The sequence below is a fragment of the Equus asinus genome, chromosome 1 (assembly GCF_041296235.1).
Source record: "Equus asinus isolate D_3611 breed Donkey chromosome 1, EquAss-T2T_v2, whole genome shotgun sequence".
NCBI lineage: Eukaryota > Metazoa > Chordata > Mammalia > Perissodactyla > Equidae > Equus > Equus asinus.
This window is the reverse complement of record NC_091790.1, coordinates 94,548,957-94,562,595: the sequence shown is the minus strand read 5'-3', so window position 1 is coordinate 94,562,595 and position 13,639 is coordinate 94,548,957.

Below are 13,639 nucleotides of genomic sequence, written 5' to 3'. Positions count from 1 at the left end.
ATAGGTGATCCGGTGCAGAACTTGGACTAGAATTCAGACTCCCCAGCTCCTGGGTCAGGACGTTTGCCACTGCATCAGTTTAGTCCTCATGGTCAAACCGCTTGTGTCTAAGGAAGCCCACTTTGGTACTGCATGTGAGGTGAGCCCTGTGCATAGAAGGGGTGTCTGGAAAGACAGGGCCCAGGCTTAAGAGCCTGGGGGAAGGTGGGCAGGGTGTGGAGAATGAACAGGAAAAGGATCTGTGAAGCCAATGCGCAGCAGAGGCCAAGCCATCTCCGGTGGCCAGGGAAGACCTCTTTTGCTGTGAAAAACTAGCGAGCCCCTGAGAAGATGAAATGAAGAGTGAGGACAGGTGGAGGTATAAATAAGTAAGACAGAGTCAATCGGGATTAAAATAGGTACATTCTAAGCTTGGGATAGGCCCTGGTCCACGTCCCTGGGCAGTGAAGCAGACTTGACAAGCTGCATTGGTCACGTAAGCTCCTGGTCTCTCGGACAGACCTGGCTTAAAGGGATTAAGAGCACTAGTGGAATAACCAAGAGACTCACCGGGGCAGAGGAATGGCCTCTCCTCAGAGCTGCAAGGGCTGCTAGAGTCACCATGGGCATGGGGGAGGATGAGCTATAAAGGGCATCTGATCAGTCACCAAGACAAGGAGCCGGGCAGAAGCGTTGCTGGACTCGATGGCTTATGGCTTTGCAGCATAATGGAAGAAATATAGAATTGCTCTGTGCCGATTTCACCAGGCTGGCTTAACCACGCAAATGCCTCAAGAAAAATGAAATCAAGCACCTCCAGTGCCAAGGCCTTCTTTTTCATGGGTGGTTCTCTCTGGGACATAATTTGCTCCTGCAGGCAACACAACAAGCTAATCTCCATTTTCCAGGGATAATGTTAGCTACCCATTCAGGAGCATAGTAATATGCCATGGCAGGCATGAATCTCCCCACTCCCACAATGTGCCGCCGGAAAGCAATTTAAATCACCACCTCCTCTTTCCTAATTGTGGTCTCAGGGTTCTTTTCTCTTCTCAATTAGTGATACAGTCACTAATACCTGCAATCACAAATAACTGCCATGACCTCAGCAGAGTTTTCTTTCTTTCTTTCTTTTTCGTTTAATCAACTATAATGGAAAATCACAGATGCTAAAATCGAGTGTTGGCCCAGGCAGAGTGAAAACGCTTTATCTCACCTTATCAAGTGTACTGTTAATTGTGCTGCCTAATGCTGCGCCTTCATCTCCTTGATGACAAACAGCTAACAAAGTAGTTCCGTGATCTTTAAATCTGCTTTTCAAGACCCGTGAACCATAACTGGGTAATCATCTGCCCTGCATAATCAGATCCATAACTGGTGTGGGAAAGGCAGCAAACCACAGGACATCAGGGTTACCTGGGTGTGGGGCCAGTAAGGAAAGCGGAATCTCACAAATAGAAGGTGTTGTAAAATCTGATCCCTCCGAAATGTGACTCTCTTTTGGTATCATAAAACTATTGACTGTGCTTTCGAAAACTGTTTAGGAAAGAAAGTATTTTTTACATGATATTTGCTTCTCACTGAAGGTGATCAAGTGGGTACGACCCTTCTCTCATTGTCATTTTCTAGATGAGCAAAGAGATTCAGAGAGATTCAATGTCTACTTGTTGTGAGGGGGATGCTGGGAGTTGGGATAACACCTAAGGCCCCACACTTCCAATTAAATTGGGAGACTAAAAAGAAAAAGAAAAAAAATATTCCTTTGCTCTTCATTTCCATTGAGAACTTCTGACTTTACCCCTGTGTCCCCCAACCCTAGGGTTTTGGTAAGGTACCAGAATCCAGGAAGGCTTGGGTAGGTCCCAACTGTGAGGTGCTGCACCTGCTACCTCTCTGCGTTGGGCGGATCCTTCCTATTTAAATATCATGGGGCACTTCTCTGAGCTGTGGACCGGAGGAAACCAGAATTTGAGGAGCAGTGTATCACATTAGGCCCTGGGGAAAACCTCTCCACTCATATTTTGGCTTTAGCATAAGAATTAAGTCCTGTTTCTCAAAGAGTTCATTGGGGCTATTTTTATTTTAAGAATCCTGAAATAAAAGAATTAGACCAAACAAAATTATAGTTTTGAAGGAAAATTGGCTAAGACTACATATACGGCTCTTGTGCTGACAAACAACTCCATTGCTTTTCTGGTTCCCCAGAAAGGATTCTTAAGAACAACATGAAAAGGTTTGCAATTTCTCATGGTTTTTTAAGAGCCTCACCATACTCAGTGTCAGCATCAGAAAGCAACTTTCGTAGACTTAATCAATTTACACATGTACAGAGACAACTCTCCCCAGGAAATTGTGCATTCTGCCCTTAGCTTTTATTGAATGCTCTTGTAAAAAACATCATTTGAAGAACTGGAAATTTGTAGTGGCTGAAAATATTGCCTGTGGATTCCAAAATCCACTGGGAACTTAAGGGGTATAATTTTTGTGAATCTATATACAAAAAGATCATCTCTTACTTTAAACAATTTGTTGGCTTCTCTTTAGCAGAAAATAATAAATATAAAACATGAGTAACTCAGGGATGAATTCATTATTTATTGATGATTAAGTGCTGTACTGATTTCAGGCACTTAAATGTAAGCTGAGCCAAACACTCAATAATTTACACATCCTCTCATGGACTTACTGCTAATATTTCCAACTCAATACACTCGAAAAAGGACTTTGGCATCATTTTATTAGTTGCCTGAGTATTAGTCAGAGTCTCACAAAGCAGGGAGCTCAATCCATGTGATGGTCTGCAGAACAGTGAAGCAGAGAACCCAAACAGCACACAATAAGGTGTTCCAGGGTGCCCGGATGTTGCCGAGGAATGGGTGAGGGCGAGTGAGAGGACAGGGTGTTCCCATAGCCCAGGTGCCAGAGCAGTGGAGGACATAGCTGCGCTGCATTAGCTGAAGCTACAGAGGGTGAGGTAGGAGTATAGCAAAAGTTGGAACCCTGGAGGAGATTCTCCCAGAAACAAAGAGGAAGGAGGAGAAATATCCCAACCTCTCCCTTCTTCCTCTCCTCTAATCTTCCACCAGTGGCTGCCATCAGCCAGATCTCCCCAGACAGCATGACGAAAAGGAGACTCAAGAGGAAGATGAGGGAGGGGATCTGAAAGAAATGGGTACCCCATATACACCATCCCATCTGTTTCTGACCACAGACCTGCAGTATTACTTATCACCATTTAACAGATGGGGAAACACAGGGTCAAGGAGATAAAAATCAACAAACAAAAAAGGGCACATCTCACCCAAATCGGTAGGATTCTTTTGTTCTACCCTATGTTGTCTCTCTTCCTGTCCTGAGTTTTACCCTGGTGACTACTTCTGCTCTTGTTTCCTTCACTTAGAGTAATGGTACCACCAGTACATCAGTAACTCAGGTCTTGACACTTGGAGACTTGATCAAACTGTGCCTTGCATCTTGCCTATTCCTCATTACAGTCTTATTTCTCAAGCAAAGAAACAAACATATAATTTCACCTGCCATTTAAAAAGTCTTCTTCAACTTTTTTTTTTCTCAAACTGTTATCCCATCTCTCTCCTGCATTTCATCCACATTTTCTGTCCTTCCATCTGACTTACTTCCCCTCATTATCCACGTAAATATAAGTATGTTTGCTAAAGTTTTGCTTTGACTTCACATTCAAACTGCATTTTCTTCATGATTTTAACTATTCTCACAACTACCATCAGAAACACATATCCAACAAATATTTAACTATATTAATGGAAAGAATCTCTCTTCTGAATTCTAGATTTGACTTTTGAGTGGTTTTATGTGAATACATAGTAGGTATCTCAAATTGAACATATCTAGTACTAGGGTTTCTCAACCTCAGAACTATTGCCATCTTGGACCATACAAAACCTGGCATGCTCTAGGATGTAGATTCATAGGTGTATTGTAGATTCTAGTAGCATTCCTCCATTGCCTCAGTGATGAGAATCAAAGGTGTCTCCAGACGTTTCTCTATGTCCTCTGAAGGGTGAAATTGTTTTATGTAGGGAACAATTGCCTAATATTGAATTCGTCTTTGTTTTCCACATCTACATTTCCTTTGATTCATTGATTAATGGATTGGTTGCTTACTATTATTGTTAATGGCAGTACTGACCGCAATATCTCTAAGATTTGAAATTATACCATGATTGCATCTTCTTCCATATTCTTGATATTTCATTTCCAACCACTTGCCAAATTGTTTAATAATATCTCCATAGCACCACTTGAATCTACTCTTGTTTTTGCACCTTTGGACTTAAACCATGTCCTTATATGTTTTCATTTGGACTATTGCAATAGCATGATAATCCAGACTCCAGACTTCCAATTTATAATCATAGTCATCTATCTTTTACACTGTCCTCACAGCTTTCTCTCCAGAGCATGTATCCAATGACTCTGCTGCATCCTCTAACTCCTGCAGTGGTTTTCCCATGTGTCAATGTCAGCAGTAACTCCTCAGCTAGTATTCAGCACAAACAACCATGCATTTATTTTAAGCATATTTGTTGATTGTCAGGCACTCTTCTGGATTCTTTGGATCCACTAGTGAACAAGATAGACAGAAAACTCTTACCCCGGGTCTTCACAGTATAGCAGGGAAGAGAAAGTGTACAAATGCATAAATAAATAACTTATAGAAATATTAACAAGTAATATATGCTGTGGAAAAGTTAAGTTGGAAGTAGGGTAGGGAATGCTTGCATGGGCAGATGTGGACTTTAAATATAGTGGTCATGAAAATCATCATTGAGAAATGAACAAGTGAGGAAAGACTAAAAGGGCGTGAGGAAGAAGACCATGCAGATATTCAGGAAAAGAGGAGATGAAAGAGCAAATGCAAAGGTCTGAGTGGGAATATGCCCACGTATTTGAGGAATAGCACATTTTAGGAACAGCAGAAGCCAGCATGGCAAGAACAGATCTGGTGATGGCAAGATAAGTAAACGACAAGGTCAGAGTTAAGCGAGGGCTGGATGACTTAGGGCTTCTAGACAACTTTACCTTAAAAAACGCAAATGTACTTATACTCTGTTTGAAATGGGAAGCTGTGGGCAGGTGATGAGCAGACAGTGACATAAACTAGTGTACTTTATTACAGGGTGACATGGGCTACTGCTTTGGAAACAGACTGTGGAGGGAGGGGAGAGGGTAAAGGGACACTAGCAGGGAGCTGTTGCTATTATGTAGAAGAAATACAAGGTGGCTTAGAGGAGAGATTTGTTAGCTAGCCATGCAATGTCACACCTTGTGTATCTTTTGAATATTAAAGCAATAGTATTTGCTGACTGACTGGATGGGGTGTGAGTGGAATCAAGGAGAGTCAAAAATTTTTGGCCCGATCAAAAGATGGCATTGCCATTAATCAAAATGAGAAAAACTGAGGGTAGGTTGACTTTTGAGGGGGATATTCAGAGTTTATTTGTACATGATTAAATTTGATGCATATATTAGATATCCCAAAGGAGATGTTGGATAATATGAGTCTGAAGTTGATGTGAATTATTTGGGCCGAGATGTATATATACACATACATGCTGTTGGTGTACAAAAGATATATAAAATCATGAGACTAAAGATAGCTGATGGAATGATATAGAGAAGTCTAACAGAAAAAGATCAATCCTAGAACCCTGGGATACTCCAGCATTGAGGTCAAAGGGAAGAAATCTATGCAAACAAGCTATGGAACTCGGGTGAAATAATGAACTGCTCTGATCTTGATGTTCTCATATAGGATGTTCTACTTCATGACATTTTTGTGTTGTGAGGATTAATGTGATTCTGTTTATGATGTGCTAAGCATGGTGCCTAGAACAGAATGAGAGCTTAATATAGAGGATGGATGATGATGGTGATGGTGGTGATGGTAGTAATGATGATGGTGATGATAAAAATGGGAATAAAGGTGGAGAATCAATACTAGTGATGATAATAAGAAGAAATAGAGCATAAAGCAGATAACAAAAATGAAGACAAGGTATTATCTGCCCTATAGACGTTCCTAAGTGCCAATTACTGAGCTGGTGCTATTAGGAGTCAACCTCATCTAAACTTCGCAATAAACTTGAAGGATGCATATTATTAAACTCATTTTACACATGTAGAAACTATTGCTTATAAAAATTATTTTTGGGCCAGCCTGGTGGCACAGCAGTTAAGTTTGCAGGATTCACTTCAGTCGCCCAGGGTTTGGCAATTCAGATCCCCGGTGCGGACCTACGCACTGCCTGTCAAGCCATGCTGTGGAAGGTGTCCCACATAAAAAGTAGAGCAATATGAGCATGGATATTAACTCAGGGCCCGTCTTCCTCAGCAAAAAGAGGAGGATTGGCAGCAGATGTCAGCTCAGAGCTAACCTTCTGCAAAAACAAAAACAAAAACAAAAATATTTGCTCCAAAAGTACGTTTCTATGGAAAACAAAACCCAAAACTCTTGTAGAATCAAATTGAGGTCTTTCTGATCCAAAGACCACACTCTTCATTGCATTTGTAATCTCATGTTAAATAAGGAACTATAGTATTGTGTTTAAGGTAATTGCAGAAAATTGGCCGTATTTTATGTGGAACATCATTCAAAGTACTAGAAAGCTACCTCTATAAGTCCAGAAAACTTGAATCATGCTACCTTTTGCCTAATTTGGGGCCTGCATCTTACTAGATAATTGCAAATGATGCTGCGTTAGGCTAGCAGGATTTTCTGGGGTAAGTTTCATCTAAAAAAACACATTTCTCCTCTAATGAGAACAAAAGCAATTTGAGGGAAAAGTGCTATAACTATTTCTTTGCTAACTTTATGACATCAAGTTAGACTCTTCAAAATATTGATTTTAAAATTCTAATGTCACTGTACCATTGGTAACAAATACTAGAGGAGTTGACATTGTTTGAGGATATGAAGGTATTAATATTCCATAACATTTTTCAAGTGTACCAACTATTTAGAAGGCAAAAAATATTATAGATGGTGATAATGTCTAATTATGATGGTAAAATTATAAAAGTATGTATCCATTTCCTATGGGATTAAAATTTTTCAAAAGATTATTTACAGTTTTTAATTTCCTGTCTGCACGTTTCTCTGTGCAATTGGCAGGATGTGGTTTTGCAGCCAGAAATACTGAGTTTAAATTTTGGCTCTGCCGTGTACTAGACGTTTGCACTTGGAAATGTCTCATCAGCTGTCAGTGCTATAAAATACGAGGGTCACTGAGAAAGGGTTAAGTGATAGACGCATTACACCTACAAATGCCTGGTCCATAGGAAGCCTGCTACTAGTAGACACAGAAGCAGATTGAGATGTTAAGGCCTATTTCCAAAGTGAACTTCTGAATCACTTTACAAAAGAAATAGTTACATTTATGTATTCTATGTTTAGAATTTTGATTTCGTTGGACTTTCATGTTGTCTACTTGTTTATAAATCAGATTTCTTTGGTTTAGATTTTACGCCCATTTTTACTGGACTATAATTTTCCACTGTCTTGTATTAGCACCTAAATATAACTGCTCTTGTCTTTTGATTATTAGTAAAACATTCTCATTTTAGGAATTAAAACGAGACAAAAATTACAATCCTTGTTATGGTCTGATTTGTGTTTCTCCAAAACTCATACGTTAAAGCACTAACCTCCAATGTCACAGTATTTAGAGACAGAGTCTTTAAGGAAGTAATTAAAGTGAAATGAGGTCTTGAGGTTGGGGCCCTAATCCAATAGGACCGGGCTCCCTGTAAGAAGAGGAAGATTGTATGAGAGAAAAGACCGTGTGAGAATACAAGCAGAAGGTAGCTGTTTGCAAGCCAAGGAGAGAGGCCTCACCAGAAATCAACCCTGCTGACATCTTGATCTTGGAATTCCAGCCTCCAGAACTGTTAGAAAATACATTTCTGTTGCTTAAGCCCCCCAGTCTGTGGTATTTTGTATGGCAGCCCTAGCAGACAAATATAATCAACTCAATCATTTTAGTGAAGGGCTTTGAATGAAGAAAGAGGAATAAATTGAGTTATATTAAATACGTATTTTTGAAGTTTTGAAATAGTTGAGAGAGAGAGAATAGGAGCCCCTGGCATCCAGGAGCTAGGCATCCATTTAGCGAGGTCTTGGTGTGCTACGAAATGGCCTGTCTGGCACTCACAGCTAGGTTATAGTGAATTCCTGTTTCACAGAACATCAACATTTGAACAAGGCTGCTCTGTGACCATTATTGGTCAGGACAAAAACGAGACAGTCTGTAACAGTGCCCAACATAGGTAAAACACGAACATTGCCCAGGCCAAAAAAGTGACTACATACATCCTCTCCTAGCTACTATGAGTGAAGTTTGCTTCTTTACCAATTAGGAGTCTACCTTTGGTCTGGTTTTCCTCCCTTCTAGGTAAGAATTATGAAGATCCTCATTCATGCAACAACCCCTATTTCTTGACAGCAGCCAGTCTAGAGCAAAATCATGTAACACAACCAATCTACAATAAATATAATAACTGTTTTCTGGATCTCTCTAACAGGTCCCCATAGTGTATGTTCCTTCTCACAGCAAAGAGTAACAAACCCAACTTAATCAACGACACGTGCATTCCTGGTGGTCTTTGGCTGATGAGCATTGACGTAGTAATTAACAGATGTAAACTCATCTCTGGATATTGTCTTCTCTCCATTATTTTTCACAACAATCTGACTATTTTCCTATTTGGCAATTGATGTTTTAGAAATTGAACCATAAGTTATTTTACACTGTGGTAAGATACCAATAAATTAACTAATTTCCATATCACATAACCCACCCCCCTACCTGGCGATAAGATGTTGCTTCTATAATATGATTTTAAGAAAGTTTTTACTAGGAAAAGAAATAGTATGAAAGTTGCAAATAAGAGAGAGAAATAAGGCAAAAAGGGAGACCAAAAAGCAAATGAGAGAAAGAAGTACTGGAGAATCAAGGAAGGAATGAGATGGAGATAGAAGCTGCTAGTTCTATACGATAGACTGCATATACCTGTTTGCTTCTGCTTTCTCCCTGAAGCTCAGAAAAATCACAGAAGGACATAAAAAGGGGCAAACACACACTGAACATAAAGTAGGAACCATCACTTAGTGAGAGGTTTTAACCTAGGAGTTAGTCAGCAGGTTGCTGATGCGCAGGAATGAGATGTGGCACTGAAAACACTGGGATGAATGAGCCTGCAGAAGGCATCCCCTCCCCACCACTTACCCATGATCCTCCTCCATCAATTCCCTCCCCACCTCCCCATCACCAACACCAGTTCTTTACTCACCCCCCCAGGATGGGGGGTGAAATAGAGAGAAAGAGCAAAACTGAGGGATCATCTCTAAATTAACTGAGTAAAATCTCTGGAAATATCTGTGCCACTGTCAAGCCAGAGTGACTCCTTCTTTTATCTTTTTAATTTTTTTTTTCTTTTGAGGAAGATTAGCCCTGAGCTAACTACTGCCAGTCCTCCTCTTTTTTGCTGAGGAAGCCTGGCCCTGAGCTAACATCATGCCCATCTTCCTCTACTTTATATGTGGGACGCCTACCACAGCATGGCGTGCCAAGCGGTGCCATGTCTGCACCCGGGATCCGGGCCAGTGAACCCCGGGCCGCAGAGAAGCGGAACTGTGAACTTAACCGCTGAGCCACCGGGCCGGCCCCAGAGTGACTCCGTCTTCTGCCTGGCAGTGGTGACCCGGTTTAGTGATGGTCAGCTTGCTGCTACTTGGATGGGTTGAGATATAATTCACAAAACCATGTGCCATCTATTTTATGTGTTATTTAGAGGGTATTTTAGACTTATTTTGACTGTCTCTTCTTTTTGCTTCATTCGTTGATTTTAGAACATAGCTGTCAGTAAGATATGGCTCTGCTTTATTTCCTGCGTAAAACAATAACTGGGTATTAAGGAAAATAAGCAGCCAGAGAGCAGGAAAAAATACGATGGCTGAAATACAAGTGCATTAATGCATCTGATGATAATTAATTAGAAGGCAAGGATGAAATGTTAAAAATAAATAGAAGCCAATATTATTTAGAAATATATGTAATGAGAGATATACATTACTTGTAGAAGAAAAGAATCAAACTTCATTTGGTTACATTGGTTATACATAAGAGGATCTTAGTGAATAAAGATACATAAAAGTTAATGCAAGCATTAAAGAAAAATATAGTAGTAAAACAAAACAATTATGTACATACACATATATACGTATATATGCATATGCATGTTTATACATACATATACATGCACATATATATGTATACCTTTGTACAAACTCCAAGAGGCTCTATTTTGTAATCAACCAAATGACTATAAACGTCTTGGGAAAAACAGAAGAAAGTAAATATATGTATATATACACACATATACATGTACATTATATGTGTTTATATGTGTATATGTAGTATGCAAATCATGAAGTGTTCTCAGCCCTATCAGATTTTAAAACAGAGTATAAAACAATAATTTAATCAATGTGATATAAGTGAACATGAACAATGTGACACATAGATCAATGGGACAAAACTGTAATAGAAGGAATATTACAACATTCTTTCCTTCTCTCTGGATTTGCTATATGACAAAGCACATGTTATAAACTAAAGTTAAAGGAAATGTTTACTCTGTTTTACTGGGGAAGATGGATTTCTCTTTAATAAATGAAAGGATGGACACTTATAAGTTTTAAATTAATGGAAAAAATTACAAATAAATGTCAAAAGATGCCATAAAAATTGAAAATAGATCATTTACATATTTCCAAATAACTGAATTAAAATAAAAAATGAAATCACTGAATATTAAAAGTCGTATAAAATAAAAGAAAGAGTAGGTTAATTCTTCTACTTGAAAAAATTATACATTTTTTCAAATCCTTTGCTCATTTTTAATTGAGTTTATCTATTTGCTTTGGATATCAACTCCTTATCAAATATGTGGTTTGAAAATATTTTCTCTCATTCCTTGGGTTGCCTGTTCACTCTGTCAAATCTTTCTTTTGCTGAGCAGTATGGTTTTAGTTTGATGTAGTTCCACTTGTCCATTTTTGCTTTTGCTTCCTGTGCATTTAGTGTTGTATCTAAGAGAGAGGACAGGGAGGTCCCTTCTCATGTCCAGTCTATGGTTTGTCTTGTCTTTGCATTCTTCATTTCCTTTTACAAGATCTTAGTCTTCCCAGAAAGGCTTGTAGAGTGAATACCTTTATGTTCAGAAGAGATCTTCCCACTCCTAGAAACTGAGACTCAAGGTAACATGCTTCTTCGCAGAGCAGTCATTCCAAGAAGTAAGTTTTAAAACACGCTCACTAGGAGCAGGAGCTAAGAACTGAAGGTAAACATCTCCTTCTTCCACCTTGCTGCTGGGATCATTACCTCTTCCCTGTGAAATTGTTAAGGGAACTGATTGAAGACTCCGTTCTCAAGGACCAGGTGGGTACAGGTGGGAAGCATGCATGAATGAAAGGTGTGGCAAATTTACTAGCGCTGCAAATACTGCAGTGACAAAAATATTGTCATGATAAGCTATGGAAGAATGAATAAATTATTGTATTTGTAAAGTAGAAAATAAGAAACATATCAATTTACACCCCAAAGTTATTTTCCTTGGAGAGTTTTCTCAAAAGATATTTAATTTTAGAAAATATATAGTACACATATATAATTTGCAGAATTATTTATGTAGTGGAAATGAAGTAAAATCCATGTTGAAAGATAGGAGATTAAGTGAGTGATTTATGATACATGAATATGATATAACATTATGGAGTACTTAAAATATTGTGAAACTATTAAGCACTATAATGACTGCACATTAACACGGGCACATTTCTGATATAATACCAAATGAAAAAATACGACAAAAGTTTATGTCACAACTTTTAATGTTCAAAGTGCATGCACCCACTGGAAAAGTAAAAGAACTGGTATTTCTGGTGGCTATATCTCTTTCACATTATTTTGTTTATTATTGTTAGAATACTATTCACACAATTAACAAAGTCAGAAGATAAGCACATTGGTTCAAGATGATGTAATACTTACTTTCTTAAAATAGTTTATACAAACTTCCAAAGCTCAGGGAAATATCAGCACCAAAATTATCAAAACTTGAAAAATATGGAAAAACCCGGGTGGCATTTAATTTTGCTTTCTTCTCTTATATTCATTTCATTACTGTATATTTACTTACTCATTTATTACTGAAATCCAGAAACGTATGGTGCCATTTGTATTCTTGATTTAGTTTTCCCAATAATATTTCCTTTCTATAACTATTCCATTTAAAACTGGGCAAATGATTGCAATTTTAGAATTTTGCATGTTTTAGATCAATCCATTTTATTATTTTTTAAATTTTTTCCAGCTTTACTGAGATATATTTGACATATGACATTGTGTAAGCTGAAGATGAACTGTATGGTGATTTGATACATGTACATGTGAAATGATTACCACGATGAGGTTAGTTACATCTGTCACCTCCCTCACACAATTACCTTTTATTGTGGTGGGAACATTTAATATTTACTCTCTTAGCAAATTTCATGTGTATAATACAGTATTTTTAACTGTAATCACCATGTTGTGCATTAGATTCCCAGAATTTATTCATGTTATAACTGGAAGTTTGCTCCTTTTGAACAACGTCCCCCCATTGCCTCCTCCCTCCAGCCCCTGGCAACCACCATTCTACTCTCTGTTTCTATGAGTTTGGCTCCTTTAAATGTCACATATAAGTGAGTTCATTTAGCATTTGTGCTTCTCTATCTGACTTTGCATAAGGCCCTGCAGGTCCATCCAGGTTGTTACAAATAGCAGGATATTTTTCTTTTTATGGGTGAATAATTTTCCGTTTTATATATACTCCACGTTTTCTTTATCCATTCATCAGTCATTGGACACAGGTTTTTTCCATGTCTTGGCTATTGTGGACAATGCTACAGTGAACGTAGGGGTGCACCTCTCTTTTCAAGTTTGTGTTTTTGTTTTCTTCAGATAAATGCCTAGGAATGTAACTTCTGGGTGACATGATAGTTCTATATTTAATATTTTCAGGAACCTCCCTGCTGTTTCCGATAGTGTTTGTACCAATTTACACACCCACCAACAGTGCACAAGGGTTGCTTTTTCTCCATGTCCTTGCCAACACTTCTTTTATCTCTTTGATAATAGCCATTCTAACAGGTGTGAGGTGATATCTCATTGTGGCTATGATCTGCATTTCCCTGATGATTAGTGATGTTGAGTCTCTTTTCACGGAGCTATTGCCCGTCTGCAGGTCTTCTTTGGAAAAATGTCTATTCAAATTCTCTGCCCATTTTTTAATGAGGTTATTTGTTTTTTTTTTTTTTTGCTTTTGAGTTGTATGAGTTCCTTATATATTTTGGATATTAACCCCTTATCAATATATACTTGGCAAATATTTTCTCCCATTTCGTAGGTTGAATTTTTATGTTGTTAATTATCTCTTTTGCTCTGCAGAATCTTCTTAGTTTGATGTAGTTCTACTTGTTTATTTGAGTTTTTGCTGTCATGTTCAAAAAGTAGTTTCTGGGAACAACATCAAGGAGATTTTCCTGATATTTTATTTTAGAAGTTTTATGGTTTCA